Source organism: Vespa velutina, chromosome 3, assembly GCF_912470025.1.
Source record: "Vespa velutina chromosome 3, iVesVel2.1, whole genome shotgun sequence".
Classification (NCBI taxonomy): Eukaryota; Metazoa; Arthropoda; class Insecta; order Hymenoptera; family Vespidae; genus Vespa; species Vespa velutina.
In genome coordinates, this window is record NC_062190.1 from 14,624 (window position 1) to 31,106 (window position 16,483).

Genomic DNA, 16,483 nt, shown 5'->3' on the forward strand with positions numbered 1-16,483 from the left:
ACGCAACCCTGACGCAACCCTGACGCAACCCTGACGCAACCCTGACGCAACCCTGACGCAACCCTGACGCAACCCTGACGCAACCCTGACGCAACCCTGACGCAACCCTGACGCAACCCTGACGCAACCCTGACGCAACCCTGACGCAACCCTGACGCAACCCTGACGCAACCCTGACGCAACCCTGACGCAACCCTGACGCAACCCTGACGCAACCCTGACGCAACCCTGACGCAACCCTGACGCAACCCTGACGCAACCCTGACGCAACCCTGACGCAACCCTGACGCAACCCTGACGCAACCCTGACGCAACCCTGACGCAACCCTGACGCAACCCTGACGCAACCCTGACGCAACCCTGACGCAACCCTGACGCAACCCTGACGCAACCCTGACGCAACCCTGACGCAACCCTGACGCAACCCTGACGCAACCCTGACGCAACCCTGACGCAACCCTGACGCAACCCTGACGCAACCCTGACGCAACCCTGACGCAACTGCAGTCGCAACCACACACAACTTTTAAACACTACCAGACGCTACGTCAGTCGCTACCCTGACGCTACTCGGACGTAACCAGACGCAACTGCAGTCGCAACCAGACACAACTTTTAAACACTACCAGACGCAACGTGAGTCTCTACCCTAACGCTACTCGGACGTAACCAGACGCAACTGCAGTCGCAACCAGACACTACTTTTAAACACTACCAGACGCAACGTCAGTCGCTACCCTGACGCTACTCGGACGTAACCAGACGCAACTGCAGTCGCAACCACACACAACTTTTAAACACTACCAGACGCTACGTCAGTCGCTACCCTGACGCTACTCGGACGTAACCAGACGCAACTGCAGTCGCAACCAGACACAACTTTTAAACACTACCAGACGCAACGTCAGTCGCTACCTTGACGCTACTCGGACGTAACCAGACGCAACTGCAGTCGCAACCAGACACAACTTTTAAACACTACCAGACGCAACGTCAGTCGCTACCCTGACACTACTCGGACGTAACCAGACGCAACTGCAGTCGCAACCAGACACAACTTTTAAACACTACCAGACGCAACGTCAGTCGCTACCCTGACGCTACTCGGACGTAACCAGACGCAACTGCAGTCGCAACCAGACACAACTTTTAAACACTACCAGACGCAACGTCAGTCGCTACCCTGACGCTACTCGGACGTAACCAGACGCAACTGCAGTCACAACCAGACACAAGTTTTAAACACCACCAGACGCAATGTCAGTCGCTACCCTGACGCTACCCGGACGTAACCAGACGCAACTGCAGTCGCAACCAGACACAACTTTTAAACACCACCAAACGCAACGTCAGTCGCTACCCTGACGCTACTCGGACGTAACCAGACGCAACTGCAGTCGCAACCAGACACAACTTTTAAACACTACCAGACGCAACGTCAGTCTCTACTCTGACGCTACTCGGACGTAACCAGACGCAACTGCAGTCGCAACTAGACACAACTTTTAGACACTACCAGACGCAACGTCAGTCGCTACCCTGACGCTACACGGACGTAACCGGACGCAACTGCAGTCGCTACCAGACACAACTTTTAAATACAACCAGACGCAACGTCAGTCGCTACCCTGACGCTACTCGGACGTAACCGGACGCAACTGCAGTCGCTACCAGACACAACTTTTAAACACAACCAGACGCAACGTCAGTCGCTACCCTGACGCTACTCGGACGTAACCGGACGCAACTGCAGTCGCTACCAGACACAACTTTTAAATACAACCAGACGCAACGTCAGTCGCTACCCTGACGCTACTCGGACGTAACCGGACGCAACTGCAGTCGCTACCAGATACAACTTTTAAACACAACCAGACGCAACGTCAGTCGCTACCCTGACGCTACTCGGACGTTACCAGACTCAACTCGGAGCTAACTCTGACGCAACTAGTACGCAAACATTTTTTTTTCCTTTTTTTTTTAATTAGTCTTTATGGTAGATCTTTTTTTATCTAGCGTCTATTGGACGAACAAACATCGTAACTAAGATACAACTAGTACGTTTGTGTGAAACAAACAGACGTAACTCCTACGCATGTCAAATAAAATCCAATAGTAATAGTTGCTTTCATAAGTTTATTCGTTATAATGAAAACAATGTAAATAATAAAAACAATGTAAACTGTAATTATAATAATTCGCATAATAATAATAACAATTGGTATATTGGTAATAATATTTACACGATAATAATTATTTTGTTACTAGTAATAGAAATATGCACTACAATGTAACAACGTAACTACGTAACTACGGCAGGTAAAAATAAAATTTATCTGGAGAAAAAATGGCGAACGAATGTACGTACTGTAAAAGTTTGTATAAATAAAAGTGTTGACATAATTTGATATTTTAACACGTTGGATGATGGAGAGAAATTGCAAACGAGTGCTCAGGCGACTTTGCGGCAACGTTCACGGTAGGTGATGCGCAGGAACTGATTATATATTACTTTTATTAAATAAACAATATTCTGTGTCCCTGAACATTACATATACATATTTTTACACCAATTATTAAAAAGATTTTCGATGCTTTCGTATTACAATGGTGATATTAATAATATTCTTTCTATTTTTCAGTTTTCGAACGACGTCGCAACTATGTTCGAAGCTGATGAATCGATTGTTGTTCGCTACTATAAAAAGACAATAATCTCGAAAGACCGGCGGATCTTTTTCTTTCGATAGGGAAAAATTTAACTGCATTATTCCACTCAGATTTAAACAGAATGGAGGGATCTCCGAGATGGCCAACTTTCGTTATCAGCTGCATCGACTACATCGCATCTTCCAACATTCCTTTATTTTCTTTATAATCTTCTTCTTTTCCACGTTAAATCTTTTATTTATTTGAAGTTTTTAGCAATGTAGAAGGGTTATACGTTAATGTTTAGTTGGAATTAGATAGAAAAGATAATGGAGAAATCTCAAAATATGCAGCCATTCGTTCTGTAACACTTCCGCTACATGATTTAGAATTATACTTCGCAAGTAATATCGGCACAGTACTCACTAAGTGGAAGTTGCTGCACATGGAAACCCACGGGTTTTTGAAATTACAAAAACAGACATATCTATAAGAGGATTGAATATAGAGGTACGAAAAAATTTCATTTCGACATTTACTCTCCGGAGTACGAAAGGAGGCTGACGTGGTATCCCGTATCGTCCTTACAATGCTCCTTCTTTGTTGGCATTATCGATCGACAAAAAGTGAATGAGAACTATTTTATATAAAACGTCTTACTAGCTATACAACGCTTTACGAATTCCTATATTGTTTAATTACTGTCTCATTATACTCCGAGTGCATTGTACATCGTTTAAATAATTATAAAGTAATCGTATCTATAAGACGATAGAATTTAGCGGTAAGGAAATATTTCATTTCTACGTTTACACCTCGTAGTACGAAAGAATGCTGACGTAGTATCTCGAATCGCCCTTCCAGTGTTCCTTCTTCTTGGAATTATCGAACAAGAAAGAGCGACAGAAAGCTATTTTATCTAACGCGTCTTAAGAGCTATACAACGCTTTACGACATGTAATATAATTTATTTACTCTCTCATCGTACTCCGAGTGTATTGTACATTGTTTAATTAATATTACTTTTCGTAAAGCGTTGTATAGCTCCAAAGACGCGTTAGAAAAAGTTTTTTTCATTCAACGATCTTCGATCGATAGTTTCAAGTAGGAAGAACACTGGAAGGGCAATACGAGATACTAAGTCAGTCTCCTTTCGTATCCCGAAGTATAAACGTCGAAATGAAACTTTTCCGTACCGATAAATTCTATCCTCTTATAGATACAATTATTTTACAATTATTTAAACAATGTACAATGCTCTCGGTGTACGATGAAATAGTAATAAATCAATATAGGCTTGCGTTAGCGTTGGATAACTCGTAAGATGTGTTAGATAAATAGTTTTCGTTCGACCTTCGTCGATCGATCATGCCAACAAGAAAGGTTCATTGGAAGGACGATTCCAGATACCACGTCAGTCTTCTTTCTTACTCCGAGGTGTAAACGTCGAAATGAAATCTTTCCGTACAGCTACATTCACTCGTCGTACAGACACAGTCATTTTATAATTATTTAATTACTCATCGTCTCATCGTACTCCGAGAGCAATATATTTTGTTTAAATAATTATAAAACAGTCGTATCTATAAGACGGGAGAATGTAGTAGTACGTAAAAATTTCATTTCGACGTTTACACATATGAATGAAGGAATACGAAAAGAGGCTGACGTAGTATCTCGTACCGTACTCCCAGTCTTCCTTCTTTTTAGAAGTATCGAACAACAAAGAGCGACAGAAAGCCACTTTATCTAACGCGTTTTAAGAGGTAAGAAACGCTTTAGGAAATGTAATATTGTTTAATTCAATTATTAAGACAATTGAAACGTTTCAATATATTTTTCTAAGAAATTATTTAAGAATTCTTTTACGTCTAATCTTATCTTTATGTATTTTAACATAATTAGCTAAGTAAAATGAAAGTACATTAACGTCTAGCAAGATATGAAAAGAAAAAATTTTATAAATTGGATAAAGACATGCAGCCATCCGCCCGATAATACTTGCGTTATAAGAATTACAATTAGACTTTGCAAGTAATACCGACCCAGGTCTCACTACGTGGAAGTTGCTGCATGTGGAGACCCACGGGCTAACGGTGACTCTACTCTAAAATCCGCGTTCCGCGATACCGATCCGGGATACCTTTCCGCTTCAATGCACTGGCTTCTTAACTAACAGGGTATGCGTAGCTTAGCTACAGCACACCTCTTACAGATAGCTCCACCTTTTGCACCGTCCGCTTCAGACATAACGGATTATTAAGCACATCCGAATTCGTGCTTTCCGAATTTCGAACAAACAAAGCGCACTCCTTAGAAATACTAATCGCGTCGCGACACTCACGTGTGTGTTATAATTACGTAGATTCTACTGTTAAGCCGAAATTCGCGAAGTACCCCCATCGAAATTTGCAAAAAATCAAACGAAGTCCACGGTAGGACCTTTAATCGCGTCCGAACACCCACGCGAATGTTAGGAAAACGGTGACTCTACTCTAAATTCGCGTTTTCGATACGAACAATCAAACGAAATATAATCGCGACCGAGAACACCCACGCCTGTGCCCGCCGACACGCGCGCCAGTGTTCTTCCTATCCTTCCCGTATTCGCGCGTAGAAATCGATGATGAATCCAGCCACGCGACTAATCATGCGGCCGCAGGTGAACCTATCCCTCGATGATCTATCCTGAAAAAGAAAAAGCTAACGAGAAAATAAAAGAAAGCAAAAAAACATATAAAATAAAACACAATATATAGACAGATTATAAATAGAAAATAAATAAAATAGAAAATAAATAAAATAGAAAATAAATATATATAAATAGATAAGAGAGTTAGAGGAAGAAACGAAAAGAGAAGAAGCTCGACACCATATTGAATCACCAGTCCGCATCATCCCATGGATCCTACCTAAAGCTGTAAATCATGATTAATAAGAATATATTAAAAGCAAAATTAAAGCATAATTAGAAACATAATTAGAAACATAATTAGAAACATAATTAGAAACATAATTAGAAACATAATTAGAAACATAATTAGAAACATAATTAAAAACATAATTGAACACATAATTAAAAATATAAATAATAAGAAACAACATAAATAAATATTAAGAAAATACAATTAAAAGGAAATGACATATTGATAACATAATTGAAAACATAATTGAAAAATAAAAATATGAGATAGAAAAGTGAGCCGGAGAACAAAAAGAGTACCGGAGAATATAAAGAGAGCCGGAGAACGAAAAAAGAGCCCCAAAAAGAGAAGAAAAGAGAAACAACTCTACACGATGCTGAGACAGCAACCCGCACAGAGGCCCTCACCCATGGGCCCCTCCCATGGGTCCCACCCGAGATAAGGATAAATGATAATTAGAGAGAATAAATAAGAATAAATAGAAATGACAAAGGACATAAAATTGTGATAGATAAATTTCCTTATCGTTTGTCTAAGAAATTATTGTACAATAAATTCTGTTATATTTCTTCTTTCGATGTATTATTAGCTGTATAAGATGGAAATATGTTAATGTTTAGTTGAAATTAGATTGAAAAAATTTTGGAAAAGTAATACAGTATGCAGCCATTCGCTCGATAATACTTGCGTTATAAGATTTACAATTAAACTTTGCAAGTATTAACGACCCAGGTCTCACTACGTGGAAGTTGCTGCATGTGGAGACCCACGGGCTAACGGTTACTCTACTCTAAAATCCGCGTTCCGCGATACCGATCCGGGATACCTTTCCGCTTCAATGCACTGGCTTCTTAACTAACAGGGTATGCGTAGCTTAGCTACAGCACACCTCTTACAGATAGCTCCACCGTTTGCACCGTCCGCTTCAGACATAACGGATTATTAAGCACATCCGAATTCGTGCTTTCCGAATTTCGAACAAACAAAGCGCACTCCTTAGAAATACTAATCGCGTCGCGACACTCACGTGTGTGTTATAATTACGTAGATTCTACTGTTAAGCCGAAATTCGCGAAGTACCCCCATCGAAATTTGCAAAAAATCAAACGAAGTCCACGGTAGGACCTTTAATCGCGTCCGAACACCCACGCGAATGTTAGGAAAACGGTGACTCTACTCTAAATTCGCGTTTTCGATACGAACAATCAAACGAAATATAATCGCGACCGAGAACACCCACGCCTGTGCCCGCCGACACGCGCGCCAGTGTTCTTCCTATCCTTCCCGTATTCGCGCGTAGAAATCGATGATGAATCCAGCCACGCGACGAATCATGCGGCCGCAGGTGAACCTATCCCTCGATGATCTATCCTGAAAAAGAAAAAGTTAACGAGAAAATAAAAGAAAGCAAAAAAACATATAAAACAGAATAATATATATGTACATATATAAAATACAAATAGAAAATAAATATATATAAATAGATGAGACCTAGAAAAAGAAACAAGAAGAGATGCAGCATTATAAATCATAATCAAAAACATAATTAAACACATAATTAAATATATAATTAGAAAGAGACAACATAAATAAATATTAAAAATACATAATTAAAAGGAAATAACATATTAATAACATAATTGAAAATATAATTAAACATGAAAAATATAGGATAGAAACGTGAGCCGGAGATAGAAACGAGAGCCCCAGAAAGAGAAGAATAGAGAGCCCCAAAAAGATAAGACAAGAGAAACAGTTCTATATGATGCTGAGACAGCAACCCGCACAGAAGCCCTCCCCCACAGGCCCCACCCGTGGGTCCCACCCGAGATATATAAAGTATAATTAATGAAAGTAAATAAGAATAAATAGAAATGACAGTGGACATAAAAGAGAGATAGAAAAATTTCCTTTTCGTTTCTCTGAGAAATTATTATACAATAGATTTCTGCTATATTTCTTCTTTTGAAGTATTATTAGTTATATAAAATGAAAATATGTTAATGTTTAGTTGGAATTAAATTGAAAAGATAATGAAAAAGTTATACAATATGCAGCCATTCGCTCGGTAATACTTGTATTAAAAAATTTACTATTAGTCTTTGCAAGTATTATCGACCCAGGTCTCACTACGTGGAAGTTGCTGCATGTGGAGACCCACGGGCTAACGGTGATTCTAATTTACTCTAAAATCCGCGTTCCGCGATACCGATCCCTTATGCCTTCCGCTTTGGACATCTAGGGCGACTTAGCTAACAGGAGGTATATAGCCTTAGCTACAGGGACCCCACTTACAGAGAGCTTTACCGTTCGACACACTCGCCTCAGGCATAACGGATTATTATGCACATCTGTATTCGTGCTTCCGAATTTCGAACAATCAAAGCGCATTAATCGCGTTCACGACACTCACGTGTGTTATGAATACGTAGATTCTACTATTAAATCCAAATTCGCGAAATAATCTGATAGAACTGTTGAAGAAATAAAACAAAGTCCCCGGTAGGACTTTTAATCGCGCACGCGAACATTTACGTGTGTGTTAGAATAACGGTGACTCTAAGTTGAAATCCGAAGTGACATGAGTTAACCGGTATTATGACTCTCGATGATATTTAATCGAGGGATTTTCCCCCGCTTACAAATAACATGATCGTCATAATGTCAATCAGCTACATGTACTGCACTACTAGGTGACACCGTTCGCGCACCCCGAATTTCAACACTAAACGGAAGTCCATGATAGGACTTTTAATCGCGCCCGGACACCCACGCAATTGTTCGGAAAACGGTGACTCTACTCTAAATAAACTAATCGAATATTCGAGCAAACAAAACGAAGTCCCCGGTAGGACTTTTAATCGCGCACGCGAACACTCACGTGAGTGTTAGAATAACGTTGACTCTAAGTTGAAATCCAAAGTGACATAAGTTAACCGGTATTTTGACTTTCGATGTTATTTGGTCGAGGGATTTTCCCCCGCTTACAAATAAGAGGATCGTCATTACATCGGCTAACTACATGTACAGCACTACAAGGCAAGCCGTTCGCGCACCCCGAATTTCAACACTAAACGGAAGTCCATGATAGGACTTTTAATCGCGCCCGGACACCCACGCAAGTATTCGGAAAACGGTGACTCTACTCTAAAAAAACGCGTTCGCGAGGTAATCTAATCGAATATTCGAGCAAATATAAACGAAGTCCCCGGTAGGACTTTTAAGTCGCGGCCGCGTTCATTCACGTGAGTGTTAGAAAAACGGTGACTCTACTCTAAATTCGCGTTTTCGATACGAACAATCAAACGAACTTTAATCGCGCCCGAGAACACCCACGCTTGTGCACGCCGACACGCACGCCAGTGTTCTACCTATCCTTCCCGTATTCGCGCGTAAAAATCGATGATGAATTGGTGATCCAGACCGGAGAAAACGAAGAAACGGAGAAAATATGAGAAAGAAAAGAAAAGAAAAGATAGACGAAACCCTCGCGCACATCACAATATTGCTCGATGATCCCTCGATGATCCCTGAAAAATAAGAACAGAAAGAGAGAAAATATGAGATATAGAAGAGATCTAGAGAAAGAAAAGCAATCAATAAAAGCTATAACAGCCAGCATAGAAGCCCATACCCATTGATTTTTAATCGCGAGTGTTAGAATAACGGTAAACTGTACTCCAAAAATCGCATTCGCGCGATAAAACGAATTTACTTACATATAAAAGGAAGTCTCCCATAAGATTTTTATCTGCATCGTGAACATCCACGCCTGTGCCCGCCGATGTTCTTCCTATTCTCCTCGTATTCGCGTGTAAAAATCGATGATGAATCGAGGCATGCAACGATGTTTCCGACCGCAGATGAATCCATTCCTCGATGACCTATACTGAAAAAGAAGAAGCTAAGGAGAAAATAAGATAAAGAAAGAAAATATATAAAATAGAACATAATATATATATATATATATATAGATTATAAATAGAATATAATAGAAAATAAATATGTATAAATAAATAAGAAAGCTAGATAAAGAAACGAAGAAAGAAGCAGCTCTGCACGATGCTGAAGAAGCAGCCCGCATCATCCCATGGGCCCTACCTAAGGTATATAAATTATTATTAATAAGAATATATTAATGACATAATTAAAAATATAAATACATAATTAAAAAGAAATAACATAATTAAAATCTGAAAAGACATAATAAAAAGAAATAACATAATTAAAATCTGAAAAGACAAAATAAAAAGAAATAACATAATTAAATTCTGAAAAGACATAATAAAAAAAAAATAACATGTTAATAAAATAATTAAAAACATAATTAGAAACATAAATACATAATTAAAAAGAAATAACATAATTAAATTCTGAAAAACATAATGAAAATAAATAACATATTAATAACATAATTAAAAACATAATTAAAGAAATAAAATATGAGATAGAAAAGAAAGCTACAGAAAGATAAGAAAATACAAGCAGCTCTAGACGATGCTGAAACATCAACCCGCACAGAGGCCCACACCCATGGCCCCATCACATGGGTCCCACCCGAGACTATAAATCATAATTAATAAGAGAATATTAAAGATAAAATTAAAAAACATAATTAAAAAGGAAAAATATAAGATAGAAAAGAGAGCCGGAAAAAAAAGAAAAGAGTGCTCCAGAAAGAAAAGAAAGCGAAGTTTTACACGATGCTAAGACAGCAACCCGCACAGAGGCCCTCACCCATGGGCCCCTCCCATGGGTCCCACCCGAGATAAGGATAAATGATAATTAGAGAGAATAAATAAGAATAAATAGAAATGACAAAGGACATAAAATTGTGATAGATAAATTTCCTTATCGGTTGTCTAAGAAATTATTGTACAATAAATTCTGTTATATTTCTTCTTTCGAAGTATTATTAGCGATATAAAATGGATATATGTTAATGTTTAGTTGGAATTAGATTGAAAAAATATTGGAAAAGTAATACAGTATGCAGCCATTCGCTCGATAATACTTGCGTTATAAGAATTACAATTAGACTTTGCAAGTAATACCGACCCAGGTCTCACTACGTGGAAGTTGCTGCATGTGGAGACCCACGGGCTAACGGTGACTCTACTCTAATATCCGCGTTCCGCGATACCGATCCGGGATACCTTTCCGCTTCAATGCACTGGCTTCTTAACTAACAGGGTATGCGTAGCTTAGCTACAGCACACCTCTTACAGATAGCTCCACCTTTTGCACCGTCCGCTTCAGACATAACGGATTATTAAGCACATCCGAATTCGTGCTTTCCGAATTTCGAACAAACAAAGCGCACTCCTTAGAAATACTAATCGCGTCGCGACACTCACGTGTGTGTTATAATTACGTAGATTCTACTGTTAAGCCGAAATTCGCGAAGTACCCCCATCGAAATTTGCAAAAAATCAAACGAAGTCCACGGTAGGACCTTTAATCGCGTCCGAACACCCACGCGAATGTTAGGAAAACGGTGACTCTACTCTAAATTCGCGTTTTCGATACGAACAATCAAACGAAATATAATCGCGACCGAGAACACCCACGCCTGTGCCCGCCGACACGCGCGCCAGTGTTCTTCCTATCCTTCCCGTATTCGCGCGTAGAAATCGATGATGAATCCAGCCACGCGACGAATCATGCGGCCGCAGGTGAACCTATCCCTCGATGATCTATCCTGAAAAAGAAAAAGTTAACGAGAAAATAAAAGAAAGCAAAAAAACATATAAAATAAAACACAATATATAGACAGATTATAAATAGAAAATAAATAAAATAGAAAATAAATATATATAAATAGATAAGAGAGTTAGAGGAAAAAACGAAAAGAGAAGAAGCTCGACACCATATTGAATCACCAGTCCGCATCATCCCATGGATCCTACCTAAAGCTGTAAATCATGATTAATTAGAATATATTAAAAGCATAATTAAAGCATAATTAGAAACATAATTAGAAACATAATTAGAAACATAATTAGAAACATAATTAGAAACATAATTAAAAACATAATTGAACACATAATTAAAAATATAAATAATAAGAAACAACATAAATAAATATTAAGAAAATACAATTAAAAGGAAATGACATATTGATAACATAATTGAAAACATAATTGAAAAATAAAAATATGAGATAGAAAAGTGAGCCGGAGAACAAAAAGAGTACCGGAGAATATAAAGAGAGCCGGAGAACGAAAAAAGAGCCCCAAAAAGAGAAGAAAAGAGAAACAACTCTACACGATGCTGAGACAGCAACCCGCACAGAGGCCCTCACCCATGGGCCCCTCCCATGGGTCCCACCCGAGATAAGGATAAATGATAATTAGAGAGAATAAATAAGAATAAATAGAAATGACAAAGGACATAAAATTGTGATAGATAAATTTCCTTATCGTTTGTCTAAGAAATTATTGTACAATAAATTCTGTTATATTTCTTCTTTCGATGTATTATTAGCTGTATAAGATGGAAATATGTTAATGTTTAGTTGAAATTAGATTGAAAAAATTTTGGAAAAGTAATACAGTATGCAGCCATTCGCTCGATAATACTTGCGTTATAAGATTTACAATTAAACTTTGCAAGTATTAACGACCCAGGTCTCACTACGTGGAAGTTGCTGCATGTGGAGACCCACGGGCTAACGGTTACTCTACTCTAAAATCCGCGTTCCGCGATACCGATCCGGGATACCTTTCCGCTTCAATGCACTGGCTTCTTAACTAACAGGGTATGCGTAGCTTAGCTACAGCACACCTCTTACAGATAGCTCCACCGTTTGCACCGTCCGCTTCAGACATAACGGATTATTAAGCACATCCGAATTCGTGCTTTCCGAATTTCGAACAAACAAAGCGCACTCCTTAGAAATACTAATCGCGTCGCGACACTCACGTGTGTGTTATAATTACGTAGATTCTACTGTTAAGCCGAAATTCGCGAAGTACCCCCATCGAAATTTGCAAAAAATCAAACGAAGTCCACGGCAGGACCTTTAATCGCGCCCGAACACCCACGGAAGTGTTAGAAAAACGACGATTCTACTCTACAATTCGCGTTTTCGATTCGAACAATCAAACGTAATATAATCGCGCACGAGAACACCCACGCCTGTGCCCGCCGACACGCGCGCCAGTGTTCTTCCTATCCTTCCCGTATTCGCGCGTAAAAATCGATGATGAATCCTTCCATGTGATGTATCATCCGGCCGCTGTTGAACCTGTCCCTCGATGACCTATACTGTAAATGAAAAAGATAAAGAGGAAATAAAAGAACAAAAAAATATATAAAACAGAATAATATATATGTACATATATAAAATACAAATAGAAAATAAATATATATAAATAGATGAGACCTAGAAAAAGAAACAAGAAGAGATGCAGCATTATAAATCATAATCAAAAACATAATTAAACACATAATTAAATATATAATTAGAAAGAGACAACATAAATAAATATTAAAAATACATAATTAAAAGGAAATAACATATTAATAACATAATTGAAAATATAATTAAATATGAAAAATATGAGATAGAAACGAGAGCCGGAGATAGAAACGAGAGCCCCAGAAAGAGAAGAATAGAGAGCCCCAAAAAGATAAGACAAGAGAAACAGTTCTATATGATGCTGAGACAGCAACCCGCACAGAGGCCCTCACCCATGGGCCCCTCCCATGGGTCCCACCCGAGATATATAAAGTATAATTAATGAAAGTAAATAAGAATAAATAGAAATGACAGTGGACATAAAAGAGAGATAGAAAAATTTCCTTTTCGTTTCTCTGAGAAATTATTGTACAATAGATTTCTGCTATATTTCTTCTTTTGAAGTATTATTAGTTATATAAAATGAAAATATGTTAATGTTTAGTTGGAATTAAATTGAAAAGATAATGAAAAAGTTATACAATATGCAGCCATTCGCTCGGTAATACTTGTATTAAAAAATTTACTATTAGTCTTTGCAAGTATTATCGACCCAGATCTCACTACGTGGAAGTTGCTGCATGTGGAGACCCACGGGCTAACGGTGATTCTAATTTATTCTAAAATCCGCGTTCCGCGATACCGATCCCTTATGCCTTCCGCTTCGGACATCTAGGGCGACTTAGCTAACAGGAGGTATATAGCCTTAGCTACAGGGACCCCACTTACAGAGAGCTTTACCGTTCGACACACTCGCCTCAGGCATAACGGATTATTATGCACATCTGTATTCGTGCTTCCGAATTTCGAACAATCAAAGCGCATTAATCGCGTTCACGACACTCACGTGTGTTATGAATACGTAGATTCTACTATTAAATCCAAATTCGCGAAGTAATCTGATAGAACTGTTGAAGAAATAAAACAAAGTCTCCGGTAGGACTTTTAATCGCGCACGCGAACATTTACGTGTGTGTTAGAATAACGGTGACTCTAAGTTGAAATCCGAAGTGACATGAGTTAACCGGTATTATGACTCTCGATGATATTTGATCGAGGGATTTTCCCCCGCTTACAAATAACATGATCGTCATAATGTCAATCAGCTACATGTACTGCACTACTAGGTGACACCGTTCGCGCACCCCGAATTTCAACACTAAACGGAAGTCCATGATAGGACTTTTAATCGCGCCCGGACACCCACGCAATTGTTCGGAAAACGGTGACTCTACTCTAAATAAACTAATCGAATATTCGAGCAAACAAAACGAAGTCCCCGGTAGGACTTTTAATCGCGCACGCGAACACTCACGTGAGTGTTAGAATAACGTTGACTCTAAGTTGAAATCCAAAGTGACATAAGTTAACCGGTATTTTGACTTTCGATGTTATTTGGTCGAGGGATTTTCCCCCGCTTACAAATAAGAGGATCGTCATTACATCGGCTAACTACATGTACAGCACTACAAGGCAAGCCGTTCGCGCACCCCGAATTTCAACACTAAACGGAAGTCCATGATAGGACTTTTAATCGCGCCCGGACACCCACGCAAGTATTCGGAAAACGGTGACTCTACTCTAAAAAAACGCGTTCGCGAGGTAATCTAATCGAATATTCGAGCAAATATAAACGAAGTCCCCGGTAGGACTTTTAAGTCGCGGCCGCGTTCATTCACGTGAGTGTTAGAAAAACGGTGACTCTACTCTAAATTCGCGTTTTCGATACGAACAATCAAACGAACTTTAATCGCGCCCGAGAACACCCACGCTTGTGCACGCCGACACGCACGCCAGTGTTCTACCTATCCTTCCCGTATTCGCGCGTAAAAATCGATGATGAATCGAGCCAGGCGATGATGCATTCGATCAGAGGTGAACTTATCCCTTGATGATCTATCCTGAAAAAAAAACAAGATAAGGAAAAAATAAGAAAAAGAAAAGAAAAGAAAAGATATATTGAATATCGCTGCATGATTACTCGATCATCCCTGAAAAAGAAAAAAAGAAGATGAATTAGAGATAGAGAAAAAGTATATAAAATAGAAAATAAATACCAATAAATAGATAAGAGTGCTGGAGAATGAAAGAGCTCTGCACGATGCTGAAACAGCTGCCCGCACCATCTCATGGGTCTTACCTAAAACTTATAAATCATAATTAATAAGAATATATTAATAACATAACTGAAAACATAATTAAAAACATAATTTAAAAGAAAAAACATAAATAAATATTAAGAAAACATAATTGGAAAGAAAAAAACCTAAATAAATATTAAGAAAACATAACTGAAAAGAAATAACTTATTAATAATGTAACTGAAAACATAATTAAAAAAGAAAAGTATGAGATATAAAAGAGAAAAAAAGAAATGCAGTTCTATACGATGCTGAGACAGCAGCCCGCAGCTTCTTCTCTTCGTGTCCTAACTAAAATTTATAAATCATAATTAATAAGATTATATTATAATAACATAATTAAATACATGATTATACACATAATTAAACACATAATTAAACACATAAATAAACACACAAATAAACACAAATAAACACAAATAAACACATAATTAAACACATAATTAAACATATAATTAAAAACATAATTAAAAAGAAATAACATATTAATAACGTACCTGAAAACATAATTAAAGAAGAAAAATATGAAATAGAAGAGAGGAAAAAAGAGATGCAGTTCTATACGATATTGAGACAGCAACCCGCACAGAGGCACACCCCCATGGCCCATCCCATGGGTCCCACCCGAGACTATAAATCATGATTCATAAGAGTATATTAATAACATAGAAAATAAAAACAAGAAAAATATAAGTTAAAAATGAGGACCGCAGAAAGATATGAGAATGGGAGCAGCTCTACATGATGCTGAGACAGCAACCCGCACAGAGGCCCTCACCCATGAGCCCCTCCCATGGGTCCCACCCGAGACTATAAATCATAATTCATAAGAGTATATTAATAACATAGAAAATAAAAACAAGAAAAATATAAGTTAAAAATGAGAGCCGCAGAAAAATATATGAAAATGGGAGCAGCTCTACATGATGCTGAGACAGCAACCCGCACAGAGGCCCTCACCCATGGGCCCATCCCATGGGTCTCAACCCAGATATATAAAGTATATTTAATGAGAGTAAATTAGAATAAATAGTAATGACAGTAAAGAGAATTTTCTTTGCGTTTCAATTTTAAATCGATAGTATATCTATTAATCAATAGTATATAGTAGTACATGTATATGATCTTTATAACGTTGTTAAGAGTATCCTGTTGTTTAAATATTAATTAATTATAATTTACGTGTATCGTACATTATTTAAATGTTAAAAGAATCTTCTTTATTTATTCTTTCCCGTGTTCGCGATCCCACGACCTGGAACTAGCTGAAAAGAAATAAGGAAAAAGAAAAGAATATGTATATATAT